The 16423-nt window shown below is 36.7% G+C and overlaps 1 long non-coding RNA gene across 1 annotated transcript; it reads right to left on the bottom strand.

Annotated features, from left to right (window-relative positions):
* Positions 1–3246: 3246 nt before the first annotated feature.
* Positions 3247–14584, bottom strand: LOC140001409 (uncharacterized). Its single transcript, XR_011806624.1, has 3 exons — positions 14513–14584; positions 5707–5816; positions 3247–3554 (listed from the first exon to the last, which is right to left on the bottom strand). It is a non-coding gene; the product is annotated as an uncharacterized lncRNA (long non-coding RNA).
* Positions 14585–16423: the final 1839 nt, after the last annotated feature.

The raw sequence follows: 16423 nt of genomic DNA on the forward strand, positions 1-16423 counted from the left end.
ATGGGAGAAAGTGGTCAGAACATTTCTTAAGCTACAATTTTACTCACATATTTTCCGAGTATTAGAGGATATGTCTAGAATGTGAATATATTGGAGCTGACCATTATTTACGTAAATAGACATACATAACAGAATGTCATTTTCCATGTGTGCAAGCATACACTCAACCATACAGAAATCTTCTTTTCTATTGATTTTAAGAAAATCTGAGTGCAGCTCCACTGGCTCTCAATGTAGTCTGACAGCCTCTGCTCATGTAAGAAGGCACATACCTTCATGTTCAAGCCTGGTAAAGGTAATGGCTCGTCCTGTGTGAATATGACCATCAAGATCTAATAAACATAAACAGGATTGAGAGCTGTAGCTTTATGACCTGAGAAAACTTTTCAAGGTCTGTTCCACTGAGTCCAACAGCTTGCCCAATGCCATTGAAACCCTTCTGAAGCAAATGATTGTCCTGTGTTTGTGAGGGATGTGTGATTACAAATGTGCTTCAGTCCTTTGCCTGCCTACATAGACTCTCCATACTTGATCAATAATGGGCTTGGGGGAACCCAGGGACATCAGTTCAGATGTTTCTATAATGAGAGTGAGATCATGAGTCCAGTGAAGGGAACAACAAAACTAGCACAGGGAAGTCTTATATTCCACCCAGCATAACTTGATCTTTTTCTTCCTTTCAAAAACATGCAAATAACTTTCTTTCCATTCCCAATAGCCCTGGTCAGGTAAAGCATTATTTCTATCGTCTGTGGGCTGGAAACTTTGGGAATTTATTTGCTAATGAATTACAGACTGTGCAGCATCTATATACGAGTCCCTTGAAAGCTAATTATGTATATAGACATACACATTCTTACAAACACTGTTTCTCTATATGTTCAAGAAGTTGGACTTACAGAAAACACTCACTCAGGTAGTGTTTGAAAACATGGAATTTCCATTTTGATCCTGGCCAGGATTTAGCCACCTGTACATGCATAAGCACAGAGACCACCAATGAAGCTCACACGGTGAGATGGGGATCACCCATATTTTTAGTGAAATCATGATATGTGGCATTTTTGTTGGAAACAGGTGCATTTCTGTTACTTCTAATCAAGTGACTACCCTAATTTTCATCCAAATAATGCCTACAAGAACCAAAATGTTTTTTACAATACCCAAATAAACGATTTCTAAGAAAAAGAGACAAGAGCACAGATCTTCCTCCACGGCTGGTCACACTCCTTGGTCTCAGCTGATGCTGGTGATAAATTTGCTGATAAAATCAGGAGGGACTTTCATGGGGGAACTTTACTTTTAAAACAGCAATGTAAGACAAACCTCCTTACAATGCAGATCTGCTGATCCCTGTTGTCTAACTGTGGTTACATGTGCTGACTCCAGTTTCAAAAATATTTTCTTAATCACTTTTGGCTCATCTTGGTTTTTCACATTGCAAAGCCAGTGCAGCTGCGGAAGGATGGACTGGATTCCATTCTCCCTTGTACCTCATCGACATCAATGCTAATTAAGTTCTAGGTTTGGGGCCAAGTTACACCCTGAGATGCAAATGGCCTCCACACTGGGACAAGGGTTTTTGTCTTTTATTTTTGCAGTGCATGGCACAATGTGAATTATGGACCATGTCTTAGGCTCATTGGAATTACTGCAGTCCTGATCTCCTGAATGTCCAAACTGGAGAACAAGGTGGAGCACATGGCAATTTTTCCCGTCCTTGCACAAAGAAAAGCAGAGGACACAAAGGAGTGTCTCATGTTCACCTGTCATCCTGGGAGCAAGGACGCACTGCCAGGTCTCACAGAACACTTTGTGTCTGTTGAGCCTCTTTGCTAACAAGTTCATTCTTCCCTTTAACGTAGTCTGCTGTAAGCTGCTTCTCTCACTCTGCAAGGTTTCCTTCTTTGGCAAAACAAATGTGCTGCTCCATTAAATACTTCAGACCTGTGATACCTTTCAGGGTTTTGTTTAGTTGAAGCAGACAAGTCCTCCTCCCAGTACAAACCTGGCTCTTCATCTCTCTCTGTCTTTCCCTGCAGTGTTACTTGAGTCCCCAATTTGAAATGCTGTAATAGCATGGCATAACTATTTAGCTGAACACAATCACACAATTGTGTGACAAGACAAATGCAATGTCGAGCACAGGGGAAATGTGATCCTAAACTCAGGGCATCCATTCTGCACCAGAACAGTTGAGAGCTATGTAGTTTTTGAAAGCCAGTCTCCTCTTGACAATTAACTTCAATTAATGGTACACTGCACTAAGCAGAAAATAAAAACTATGCCATTAAATCCTTCGGTGCAGGCTGGAAGGGTTCCAGTTTGGCTCTGAACTACCCTAAAGAGCCTGTGTTCATATTACATAGTTATAACTTTACAGGCCTAAAAGAATATGAATCAACAGTCATTTATACTGTCCTCTGCACTTGACAAAGATTATGTCTAGAGTTTTAATCCTGATGTAGTGAGGATATGTGGAGGCTGTTTTGAAATGAGAATATAATCCTGTCCACAAATATTCTCTGCCACTTTAAAATCAAGTAGCTATTAAAGAGGTATTTCTTTCATTAATAAGTATTTAATATATTGAAATAATAAAACTGCAGTTGTCTTTGAAAAGTCTTTCCTATGAACTTTGCATTGAAGTCAATGAGCTTGAAACTAGGCCAGGAAATATGTCTTCAGATGTATGGTGTTTGGGTAAGATCAGTAAATGAGAGAGTAATCAGCCAGAATTAGTGGGCATAAGACATCTCAGGATGCAGCAAACCACCCATCCCATTCCCATCCCCCAGTGGAGGATGGGGACCCTGGAAGCAGTTGTCACCTCCCAGCTGGGCTCCCTCCCTGACTCCAAATCATTCTGTGATGATTTTGATATAGAGAAGGATCAAGAGGATTGACTGTCCAGGCTAGAGGTCAGCCAGAAATTATGATGAAAGTATTGAGAGGTGGGACAACATGCTCTGAAATATGTCAAGCTTTTAAATTGTAAATGTTTTGGTTCTAGGATTTATGCTTCTTTGAACTAAAATATATTTCATGTTGGACGCTGAATAGGCTAATGTTTCTTCTGTCAAAAATATTCTGATGAGCTTACAATCAGGTAGTTTCTTTAAAGGTAAACACATATCTTTCCTTTAAAAAGATAGTATTTTTTTTTCTTAAAATATTTATATTTTCTTCAGTTTTCAGGCAGAATGTTTGGCTTTTAAAAACAGACACAGTTTTTCTTTGGTTCACATTTGTTACTTTTTAATTAGACTTTCCATTATATCAAACAAATGTCAACATTTTCCACTGGTGCGTTTAGAGTAACTGTAAATATCCTCTTCAATACATTGAACTTCCAAATGGTGTCAATCAGCCTGATTAAGGAGGTACACCTTGACTCTCAGAGATGTCCATCCCACATCTGGCACCTTCCATTGTTTCCATCTTTGGTGGCACACAATCTAGATCTGATTTTTATGCTGCAGGTTTTTGTACTCATAGCAGCAGTAAACATTTGTCTCAGGAATTAACAAGTCCCAGCAGCTTGAAATACCACCCTACAAAGAAAAGACCAAAGAAAAATGTCTCTGGATTATCTGGAAGTGATTTGGATTGGGGGGGGGGGGGGGGGGGGGGGAGGTCGAGGGAGGGACAGGGGGAGGGGATGACACACGACTCTACATCCTCTCTAAGCCATGGTTTAATGTCCAGAGTACAGGACCATGACCACAGTCCAACTCAGAGATCTAGTGCCTGTTGTCCTTCTGAAAAGCATGTCTGAGGTGTCCCCAGGGAAATGAAGCACATTTTGCTTGAGCATTTTTCATGTGGGAACACGGGATCCTTCAGATTCTTTCAGTGACCAGCGTGAAAATTTTATAACAGTATATTGTCTCATTCATCTTTTCAAATTTATTTAGTCAACCTCCCAATACATCTTTTCATTTTGTCCTTACTCAATTGTGACAACTTTTGAGCTTTCCACTGTACAGCAGGTATGATAATTTCTCTTTATGTTCTTCCTGTCTGTAACAGCCAACTAATATTTTTGGCAATTCTGAAGAGGGACTAGTAGACTTATTGTCTCCCTGGTGCATTTCAAGCTTTTCCAACATTCCCTCATAATTTTGATATATTTTTGTAGCAGTGAAATCTTCTAAACATACTCTAGCATGACAGTAGTTTCATTGGATAATGTGATAGAGTTTAACAGCCCTGTAAAACTTGATGTTCCTCTAAAAGTTGAAATAACTGTACTTCAGGTTAACCATCAATCACTAATACAACTTCATTTGGCCCCAAAATATCCACACTGTTTAGAGCTTTGCTTCCGAAACACGTGATTTTCAGACCCAAAAAGAGAAGATGTGCTCAATGCACAAGATGTCAAACTGAGATTAAACCCACTAAGGTCTACAAAGCCTGCTGCAGAAATGATAACTATCTTTGTTAAAATCCCAAGCAAAAACATATACGTCAAGTGAGATCGTCGATAAAATATGAATATCAGGGTAAGACTAAGTTGTGGGTTAGTTTCAAAGAATTTTTTTTCCTCTGAGATGCAAAAATTATCTAAAATCTTACACCCCATTTCTGAATACTGCATTTATAAATTCTGATGACATGTGTAGTTTCCTTCTACGGCAACACATAATTACAAAAGACCTGTTTATTAAAATGTATCTGTGAGTTTCTATGTTTCACTGAGAGATTTGGGGTACTTATTTTTAATTCTAATTTGTCTGCCATTCATTACATGCATATCTACAACCTATAGCTTCTTGTCTCTGGACATAGTGTTATGAAAGATGCAGAGCCTAGAGATGGGCATTTGATTTCCACAGAGACATCATCTGCCATAGCATAATTAAAAGATTTTTGTCTAAGTGATGTGATGGAGATTTCTCTGCTTAGGAGGCCTGTTCTGAGGTGTATCTAACACTATTTTCTCATGGGGTTTTCATGTTAATTCCAGTACAAATACTTCCCTGTTCCCTCCAGTAAATATCTAACTGTGATGTGGTAAGGCTTAATTTAAGCATTTCTTATAGGTTTATTTATTAAGCATTACTTGTGAACTCAGAGTTATACAACACCTCATGATGTCTAAGTGCAAAGTGCAGCACCTGTTTCAGGGCAATCCCAGACATGAGGACAGACTGGGAGAAAAACTCATGGAGACTAGTCCTGCAGAGAAGAACTTGGGGGTTCTGGGGAGTGAAAAACTTGACATGAGCTGGTAGTGTGCTCTTGGAGCCCAGAAGGCCAATGTATCCTGGGCTGCATCAACAGAGGAGTGGCCAGCAGGTCAAGGGAGGGGATTGTGCCCTCTGCTCTCACACTTACATTCCCTCACCTCTAAGTCTTGTGATTTGGATTTTCAGTATAGCTTCAGATTCCCACTTTGGGTCAATGCATTGCTCTTCACCAAACCTGTTTTGGGCTTGCCTAATCATTGCAAGTATCCCATTATTACTTCCTTGAAGAAACATAGACCTCATTTAGATCGATCCACTTTTGAAGAGTACAGGACCATTTGTCTGAGTAAAACCCAAGACAAATGAAATTTCCAAGATTTGTCTAGTGTGACAGAAAGTAGGGACAATTCAAGCTCAGCTATTTTGATGATTCACCCATGAAATGTACAAGTGTTAACACATCCTATTATTAAGATTTCCCCACTCCCACCTGCTTGTTTGCTTCACCCACCTGTTGCATCTTGCCTTTTAGATTGCAAACTGTTTGGGGTAGTTATGTTGTTTACTCTGTGTATGTTGTACAATGTCTAGGTACGACCCAGTTTAGGCTCCTATGTTCTTCTGTAATGAAAATTGAAAATAATGAACAGCAGAGATAAGCAGAGTCAATAGTTAGATACTGATTAGTTTTAGGATAGGAAACTTAAAAGTGTATCTTATTTTTTAATAATGATATAATTAACGTGTGATAATGATCTTAGTTTAAAATCTGATTGGAAAGTAGACATCTGCTGTTTTTTTTTTTTTTTCTGCAAAGTAGTTAAATGAGGTCAGCATTTTCAACTTTCTCCCCACCCTTCCCTGCAGCTGAAGGTTGACCTCACCTATGTTAACATGAGATAAAATTACAATGTCTGGTCCCACCAGTGTCTTGTAGTGGGAAAATTAACATGTACTAGCTATGCATGGGTGAAAACACCTGAGTGTTTCAAGGAGGGAAAGCCCATGCGTGAGAGGTTATCAGTTGTTTCCTTGGTCCAAGATTCCTTGGTATTCACCGCATAAGTTGACTTTCAAGATGAACTCTTTTGTGGTTGTCATTCTTTATTATTAGGAATTTGTAACCCATTCCAAGGGTTCCACCAAAGTCATATCTGTCGAGAGACAGAGATCATAGCATGAGCTGGATTCAAGCTCTTGCCCAAGAAGAGATGGGCTCATCTGTTGTGATGATTCCCTCCAGCATGCATCTGTTTGAACAAGTGTTATTCCCTGTTTGGCAATAGGGTATTTAGCAGGCACCAGTCATCAATCAAAGCATTATCATTAATAATCAAAGTGAGACATTGGAAGAATGGGAAATTAATCACAAATGGCAGGTGAAGCACCTCAGTGCAAGATGAGTTTTTCTGCATACTGAAAAGGATTTATTATCATTTTTTTTTTCAGCTGGCCTTTACAGAGGAAAAACTGGGTTTAATCCCGAATTACATCATATACCCCTTCCCTTTGCTGTGTAAAGGGATTGGAGTGCAATCAATCTATTGCTAAAGGATGTAAACTTCAGAGTGACATAAAGTGTCCTTACACAGTCCAACAACAGTAAAGCAGGGCCACTATTTCTTTAAGCATTAAGAATTCTAGTTTCCACTGCTTCGGAACATGATTTGGATAACTTCAGGACTCATTGTATCTGAAAAACTTACTGTAATTATCATCTTTCTCCGCCCTGCATGGGCCCCTCAACAGGTACCAAAAGAACAACAATGATTAAAAAGACAGAGTAATAATTTTGATTAAGGGTGATTAATAAGGTAATAAAGATGATTGAAAACTAAACCCTTCAAATGGAAGTCCTGCTCAATATATCAACAGGTTGAACTTACGTCACTAATTACAGCCACTTTTTTTTACCCTCTGTCCTGGAATGGAAAATGATTCATTCTTTCATTATGATAGTTACGACCTAAATATCATGCTGAACTAATTGAAGCTTGCCTTTATGTTAGAAAAATCTTCAAGAGAGAGATATGGTGTGTCTTTCAATAACTGCTGTCCTAATACTTTTTTTTTTTTTTTTACCCAAGGCTTGTTTTACTTGTGTAATTGCATGACATAAATTCATTCAGAATGAAAATAAATCCATGTATACTTACATTAAGTCACAGAATATACATTTAACCAAGAAACTTCCAGTATAGTTTTCAGAGCTTTAATACATAAACAATTACAAATCTGTTACTAGCAGAATACTGGTACAGTTCCATTTTTTATTCCTCCAGCTTTTATCTCAGAAAGGCATTAGGCACTGGCTGGTGTTGTAGGATGCTTAGAATGATGGCTACTGCAGTCATAAAAGCATGAAAGAAATGATGGTAGCTAGCATAGGACTTTGAAGATCTACTAGTCCTTTACTATACTACCAGCTAAGAAGAGCTGGACAGTCTGCATTTGACGCACTTGATATAGGTCTTCCTTTCCAGTTAGAGCTGTTTCAGTACTAAACCAAATACTGGCTGGGGGCTGAAATGGAAGGGATTTACATTCTTTCTGAGATTCACATCCCATAAAAGGGTATCCTGATCTAGTGTATTTGCCAGTATATAGGACTCTGGTTTTGCTGACATATTCTCTGATGACAGTAATGACCTGAAACATAGGACCATGAGATGAACATTCAGGGCCTGATCAAAAGAATCAAAATGAATGTTTTCTCTCTTTTTTTTTTTTTTTTTTTTTTAATTTACTTGTATTATTTAAAAGTGAATGATAGTGTACACTGAGAAAAAGAGAATAGTTCTTCCTTTGATCATAAGTGACTTAGATCACCACTAGATGAAACTATCTAGAGCATAATATGTGATAGCTTTGATAGATTATTTTATTAATTTGATTAGTTTCTTCTCTAACTCATTCATTCATTTGGCTTTCACAACATTCTGTGGCAATTAGTTCTACAGAAGCATGAAAATATATTATCTTTTTGGTATCTTAAAGGGGCATACAACATTCATAAATGTATATAGATAATGAAAATCTTCAGCAGATTCTTTTTCCCAGGTAAAATCTTACTTTGTATTTCCTTTGTATTTCTTAAATCATATTTCCTTAGATAGTCCTATTTCAGCTGATCAGTATATCATTCTGCAACTCTAGGGAAGAGGATGCATGGACCATAAAGACCTAACTTCTTACCACTTCTACACCACACATAGGGACAACCAGAGAGAAGTTTAACTTAGCAATTAGTTAGAGCAATTAACAACCAGCCTAATAAACATGGAAGCACTGGTAGCACTGAGACCATAATATGCCAAGCCTTCAGGCTCATTGTCCTATGACAAGACATTGAAATGACTTTTTATGGTTTCCTGGATTACAAATAACAATGTGTCTCTGATCAGCTCCTCTGAACTCTAGAGCAGAAGCTGAAGGAATCTTCAGGAACATTCTTTGGGGTTGCATTTTGCAAGTTATGGGGAAAAACTTCATAGATCACATGTAGAAACTAACTTTCCTGCAGAAATTCAACTAAGTCTGACCAGATGTAAAACACTTTCAATATCTAATTCTCTTGTACAAGATATGGGCAATTTCTTCAGGAGCTTTCCTTTCCTTCATATCATCTGCCTCTGTTGATAAATTTTCACCAGAAGTCAGAGAATACCTTGTTTCCCATTAGAAAGCATGATATGCATTAAAGACAGCTAACCAGATCTTATGGGTATGAGTGCTTATGAAATCTGTACAATAATGCATTTTAATGGTTACATTCAATAATAATAACAATAACTAGTAACCAAACCAGGCAGATCTTGTTTTGCACTGCAGGGATTTTGAATTGTTTTAAGGTACTTGGTTGTGCTTCATTGACAGAATTTGGGGTTCATAAAGATACTCAAAAGTGAGGCACATTCCTTAACTGGGGTAAGATTACCTTTGGGGTTAGTGAGACTGGGAAAAGTGCCTGTTGAAATATAAATGACTTTAAGTCAATAGGGAATATCCTGCTGAAAAAGAAAATCAAAGACTAGTGATAAGTGAAATGTACTGTCATCTTCTGTTAAGAAGTTCATTTTTTTGCTTCCAGTTACAACCATTAAAAATTACTTCAGGCACAATTTAATAATCTACATCAGTATCCCAGGAGTTAAGATAGCAAATGATATTATGGCAAAAATATCTTAAATAAAATAAACCTCAATAAGCCCAGAAACGTTGCTTTTTCATCAGATCCCTGAACAATTCAAGAGCTGTACCATTATTATTTTTTTTTTTTATTTTAACTTAGATGGGAATATTCTTCCTCCTAAATGATAAATGTAGTTTTCTGCATTAGGCATTTACAGTGGAGCAGAATTGGGTTAAGATTAGGTGTTATGTAAGAGATTGTGTAATATAACTCTTTCACATGTGATTGTGAAATTGCCAGTGTTAATTGTAAGCAATTATCTATGTTCTTTGGACACTGTTGTTTCCATGCTACCTCCTGGATTCTGTGGGTCACATTCCAAAATCTCCATATGGAAGAGAGAAATAGGGAGCTTAGGGTGGCGGTGGTGAAGGGAACTCCTGCTGTGTTTCACAGCCAAGACAGCCACAATTGCCCCAGGGTTCCATCATGCTGTTGCACAATGGAAGTGGGCTGGGTGATCCTGCCTTACCAGCCCTCCTTAACTTCCTCCCATATCTAAGAATGTAGCTACTTGAAAACTCCCATCCTATGCACAGACTGTCCCACAACCACAACATTATCCTGATACAAGGGTTGTCACACATGAACCCCATGTGGCTCAGGTCACAGATTGGTCATCCTCACCCGCCACTTCATGCACACCATGACCTGACTAGAGGGAGGAGTTCCTTCTTGCAGCCTCATCTACTAGATGCATGATAAAGAGACAGGATAATTCCAACAGAGGTTGAATGCACTTAGGGGAAGGGTCTGAGATGATCTGAAACCTTTTTCACACTCTTTTTGCCTTAAGCTTTCAGCAATATGACTCCAGCAATGGACTGTTGATCTTCAAAGTATTTAAATGTTACAGCATCCTTACTTTTTAGATGTTAAATAAACCAAATTTGCAGGCCAGCACACACTTTTTTCATTAGCACCCCTGTTGAAGGCCATAAGATAGTTTGGATAACAAGATAAAGACTAGGAAGAATGGAGGGAGAGTTACACTGGCACTACCTTTCACAAAGCCTTACTTTCAGGTCTTTTAAGGGTGGTTTGGATACTGACACGGGGGAAACTGTTTTATTGTGTTCTTCTCAACTTGTCACCAAAAATGGATGGAAATCATCTGACCAAGTATAGGTGTTGACAATGAATGCATCTATATCTGTGCAAGTCATTCTAGTTTCTCTTTACATTCAGTGGAGATCTAGATGACATATCGCGCGAAGCCCAGAGCACTGTTCATCACATTCACAACTATTCTTCTCAATTAGGTCAGATGAATCACACCTAGAAGTGCCTATTTTTCTCCCCTTAAGGCATGGAGAACTGAAGAAGAAAAGTTCTGTTGCAGTTATCAAAAATACACATGCATGACTAAAATTTGATTAAATTAATCATATTCTAGTTTACTGTTCCTCAGTGTCTAGTGTGAAAAAGGAGATATTATTACAGCCTTAGCATTGTAAGGTTCACTACTTGAAAAGTATTATTTATTTTTTTTCTCTACAAAAACTCACTTTAAACTCTAGCTTATAAACTTCACAAGTGAAATATCATGTGCTACTGGCAAACAAAACATCTTTCTAATCTTATTGACACAAACTTTCCTCCCAGTTGATGTTATCTCTTTTGAAATTGTATCAGATCATATCTTACCAGGAGAGCAGGCTGGTTAGGTATAAGACTGAGTCTGATGACACACCAGTTTTACTGCATTTAGCTACAAAATTTTGAATAGAGATTCTGCTATTTGAATAGAGACTTCACCAAGTAGCTAGAGCTAGATACACATTCATGTCTTCATTCTTTCTCTAGAGAAATAATGAATTTTACCTGTAAGAATGCTTAAGAGCAAAAGTTTCCAGATTGGAAGGACAGAAGCAGATCAAGAAAAAGATGTAGAAATCATTAACTTGAAACCTGTAAATTTAAAATTGCCATTATAGAGACAAATGTTGTCAAAAACATTCTCTTTCTGACCTACATGATGCCTCAATACAAGTCCGACAAATCTTGCATTCACGGGTACCTTCCTTGTGCTCTCCAAAACATGTAAAATATGCCTTTAGCATCCTAGTTGAAGAATACCTCTCTGGGGGCTTGTGCCATAGTTGTCGCATTGTTCCAAACTCTTTGAACTGAAATAAAGATCTATTTTAATTTAATTAATTGTGTATCTTAAGGTCTATGATGCAACATAGAACACAACAAAAACCTGAGCTGAGTTTGAGTGTCACTGGTTAGCCATGAGAGGATGAACTCCAAGCAGTGGAAAAACGATCATCAAGTCCTTGCATTCAGAAGCCAAAAAGTTTTTTATTCTTTTTGAACTGTCTCCTTCAGCAAGATGGAAGATGAAGAAAATAAGAAAATAAGAAAAGAATTAAAAAAGGAAGGAGAAAAGAAGAATAAATAAAGAAAGGAAGGAGAATAGAAGAAGAAAAGAAAGGAAGGAGAAAAGAAGAAGACAATAAAAGGAAGAGGGAAAGGAAAGGAAAGGAAAGGAAAGGAAAGGAAAGGAAAGGAAAGGAAAGGAAAGGAAAGGAAAGGAAAGGAAAGGAAAGGAAAGGAAAGGAAAGGAAAGGAAAGGAAAGGAAAGGAAAGGAAAGGAAAGGAAAGGAAAGGAAAAAGGAAAGGAAAGGAAAAAGGAAAGGAAAGGAAAAAGGAAAGGAAAGGAAAGGAAAGGAAAGGAAAGGAAAGGAAAGGAAAGGAAAGGAAAGGAAAGGAAAGGAAAGGAAAGGAAAGGAAAGGAAAGGAAAGGAAAGGAAAGGAAAGGAAAGGAAAGGAAAGGAAAGGAAAGGAAAGGAAAGGAGAAAGGAAAGGAAAGGAGAAAGGAAAGGAAAGGAGAAAGGAAAGGAAAGGAAAGGAAAGGAAAGGAAAGGAAAGGAAAGGAAAGGAAAGGAAAGGAAAGGAAAGGAAAGGAAAGGAAAGGAAAGGAAAGGAAAGGAAAGGAAAGGAAAGGAAAGGAAAGGAAAGGAAAGGAAAGGAAAGGAAAGGAAGAGGAAGTCTGTCTGATTTGTGATGTAATACAGTTCCTCTGGTTAGTATGTCACTTTCAGAGCATCAAAATAGACCATTTCCATGAGACCAGTGCACTGAAAATTGTGCAAAATTCTATGAGAAACAGGTTTTATAGCCATTCTGACACTCAGGTTATCAATGAACTTAAATACTGATGTGCACTGTAACTCCAGGAACATAAAGCATGACAAAATAATATTACATGTGAAACATAAATCTATCACATATCTCTTTGCATCAAGAACATTAATTAATGGTGTGATGAGAATGCAATTTTCATTTTACAGTGTGAGCTGGGAGAAACTGCTAGTGATTCTTCTGGCTTTAATAACTGCATTTAGTTCAGGGAAGGAAAAAATAATTTACTTATTAAATTGAATAATTTTCTTCATCATTATGAGATAGAGCTGTAGGTAGAATTTAGAGTCTTATTGCAATGAAAGTCTATATGATTCTCTCGGTATTGGTATTTTGTTTTACTGTATTTTAGAATACTATGTAAATTCAAATTCAGGTTGCTTCAGGGTGGGGAACAAGGCACTGTGGGTTCTCTAACAGATAGCATGGAAATAACCATACAGTACTACCCATATCCAGTTTCATCTAATCCTAATATTCAAATTTACATGCATATGAAACTGAATATGCCTGACCCTGTTGCTTTTACTTAAAACACTTCCACAAAACGATTTCCTTTGGTTGGTGAAAACCCATTATCAGTAAATCCCGTGTTTGTTACTGCAGATCATGTTGATGAGAAAGTTGAAGATTTTATTGATTTCAAAGACTGTGGGATTCTGTATCACAGTGTGACCAGGAGATATTTTCGCTAGCAGTAGAGAACAAGAGTACATGTACTTAAATCTTATGAAAATGGGTCCTCACAACTTACTCAGCTATTCCATTTGTAACTTACAATAATAAAAAAATCCAGGGTCTTTTATTAGCTGGCAAAACCCTGGCTACATACTTTTCTTAGAACAGCACCTCTAATGAACTCTCAGTGGTGCGACCTAATTTCATCATGCACTAACATGTCTCACTGAAGAGAAATCCCATTGATGTCTTGTTGATCTTTGAAAGCTAGAGATAAGAAAGTCTGTGTCAACGTCAATAACTGTATAATGAAATGAACTGCGTATGTGCACTGACAACACCTTTATCTATAGGGGGAGCAGCTTAGGAATTTTCTCCATGGGAAATTTTACTGTGGAAAAAGTGACAACTCATTGCACCTACTTTTCCTTTCTTTCTCCCTTCCTTCTTTTCCTTCTCTTCTCCGTTCTTTCTTTCTTTCTTTCTCTCTTTCTTTCTTTCTTTCTTTCTTTCTTTCTTTCTTTCTTTCTTTCTTTCTTTCTTTCTTTCTTTCTTTCTTTCTTTCTTTCTTTCTTTCTTTCTTTCTTTCTTTCTTTCTTTCTTTCTTTCTTTCTTTCTTTCTTTCTTTCTTTCTTTCTTTCTTTCTTTCTTTTCTTTCCTTCTTTCTTTCTTTCTTTCTCTCTCTCTCTCTCTCTCTCTCTCTCTCTCTCTCCCTCCCTCCCTCCCCTCCCCTCCCCTCCCCTCCCCTCCCCTCCCCCTTTCTTCTCAAGACATTATTTTTGTTTATAGACTGATTAACATCTAAGGGAAGATGGGGTAGAGCAAGGAAGATATCAATCATATGCTATTCACAACAGTAAACTGGAAAGAAGCTTCTTTGAGTCCCTGTTCTAAATCACAAGGAATGCAGTTTTCTAAAATAAGGATAAGTACATTAAACATAAAACTTCTAATTACTTTTTAGAAAAGAGACAGAAAATGGAGAATTTTGTTATGGAATAAAGCACATTCAAAAAATTCACTGTTTTTCTCCTAACATTAGGAAGAGTGTCTTTCTATAAGTACACTCTCCTGTGAGAACATACAGGTGAAAGAATCCTACATGATATGTAACTACAGGCGAGCAATGCCAAATCTCATGAAGAAAAGGATTTTTGTCAAAGAGCCTGGTTGTTTCATGGACTTTGCTTCTGTATTTGGAAACCACCACCACCAACAAAAACAAACACACACACAAAAACAAAACAAATAAGCAAACAAACAAACAAACAATACAACCAATCAACCAAGCCTTTACCCAATATATTCTTTCTGTGATCTGGGTAAGTCCCTTCCAGCAGTGCAGGTCACAATGTTTGGCAAGGCTTTGTTAACACAATGATGTACTCATGCCACTGCTTCACTGACTGGACATTTTGATTGGAGAGTCTTATCAAAATAGAAGATGATAGATAAAGACCCTGCTATAACCTCTGGAAATTCCTAAAAATAATAGAAATCTGTTTTCTATGTCCTTAAACATCCATGTGGGGATATACTTAGGACTGATGACAACTGCTGTTACTATTTTATTTATTTTATTTTATTTTATTTTAGCTATTTTGTTATACTTTATTTTGGTAAAAAATTAACAATAGTTTTACTGTTGAAAATCTTTTCAGAATATTTCTCTGTACCTTATTGAAGGAAGTTGTTAAAGTCCTTTTGTTTTGTTTGCTAAGTTTTGTATTCACATATATTCACTATTCTTTCTTTCTTTCCTTTTTTTTTTTTTTTTTTTTTTTTTCCCTTACTGCATAGTAAGAATATATTCCCATTTTCTAGGAAGAACAACTAAAAGTGGTATTAAAAAAAAATATAGTTTCTTCTGTTGGTAGCTTTTAAGACAGGTAGAGATTTTTAAATCCCGATAATACATGTTTAAACATTTTTGAAGGCCAATATCTAACTGATTAGATCTCTGAAAAAACAATTAAATAATGTTTTGAAACTCTACAGCAAATTGAAGCATTATCCATGGCATAAAATTGAAAATTTATTTAAAACAAAACAAAACAAAACAAAACAAAACAAATGGTCAAACGTTTAACGGTTAACAAAGCTTGTTAATTATTTCAGCACAGAAGATCAGAACACATCATGAATTATACAAAGCAGTCAATATTTTGAAATAAGAAATATTATATTAGACTATCCAAACTGATTCTTATTCTGTGTACTTTTATTTGAAAACTGCTGTTTTGCTGCTGTTTCACCTGAGTTAATTGTGCTTCACAGCGATAAAAATTGTGCTTCACAGTGATAAAAATATTAAAAGGATCAGGGTTAAGGATATTGATATATCTTCTGAAGTATGAGTTTCATAGTGCAAGCAGGGCAGCTAATAACATTTGCAGAGCATTTATTGAAAACAAGCACAGCCTGCTTTAAAATTAAAAAAAAATAAAGTGAAAAACTCATTTAGTTAAATGTCTGAATTTGGCTTCCTGTTCGCAGGGACTGATTGCTTATACTGATGTTGCTTTTTTAGGTGCAAGTTACCTTGATACAGAGAGAATAGAGAAATTATCCAGTTTCTTTCATTTCAGCAGTGCAATTTGTCCAGTCATCAGCTGGAATCAGTTTGTTCATCCTAGATAATAATAATAGTGAAAAACAGAATTGCAGGGTGTAGGGGATATTTTAAATGATTCACCAAAATAATTATATGAAAGTTTTGAATATAGAAATCTCAGCTTGCTCTGTTGTTGGCTACAAATGATGATAATAATAAAAGGGTAATTACATTAATTGATGTCTTTTTCAGTTTTCCTCATCAGGAATTGTCTCATTAGACTCAGAAGCTGACAAACACTGTGGAGCAATTTATTTATTTAAAATTAATTCTTGTTTGTTTGTTTGTTTAAATTTTATGTTTACCTGTTTTGCTTTTACTGTCTCATAATCTGCTCCAGACTGTGATATAGTTCCCTTTTAGCAATATTTATTTTAACCAATTTTTGTAAGATATTCTTTCTGGGAGGATTTGATTTATCAGTGCTTTTTAAGATATGCTTCACAGACTTTTTTTTTTTTTTTCCTAAATGCAGGTAAAAAAACATCAACTACTGTTGAGTATTATATGAAAACAGACCTTGCCCAGAATAAAATGGCAATGGCATATTTGAGGAAACATTTGTCAAGGGAAGCAGAATGAAATACCTTCTTT

This window comes from Anas platyrhynchos, chromosome 1, assembly GCF_047663525.1.
Source record: "Anas platyrhynchos isolate ZD024472 breed Pekin duck chromosome 1, IASCAAS_PekinDuck_T2T, whole genome shotgun sequence".
In the NCBI taxonomy this organism is placed as follows: Eukaryota; Metazoa; Chordata; class Aves; order Anseriformes; family Anatidae; genus Anas; species Anas platyrhynchos.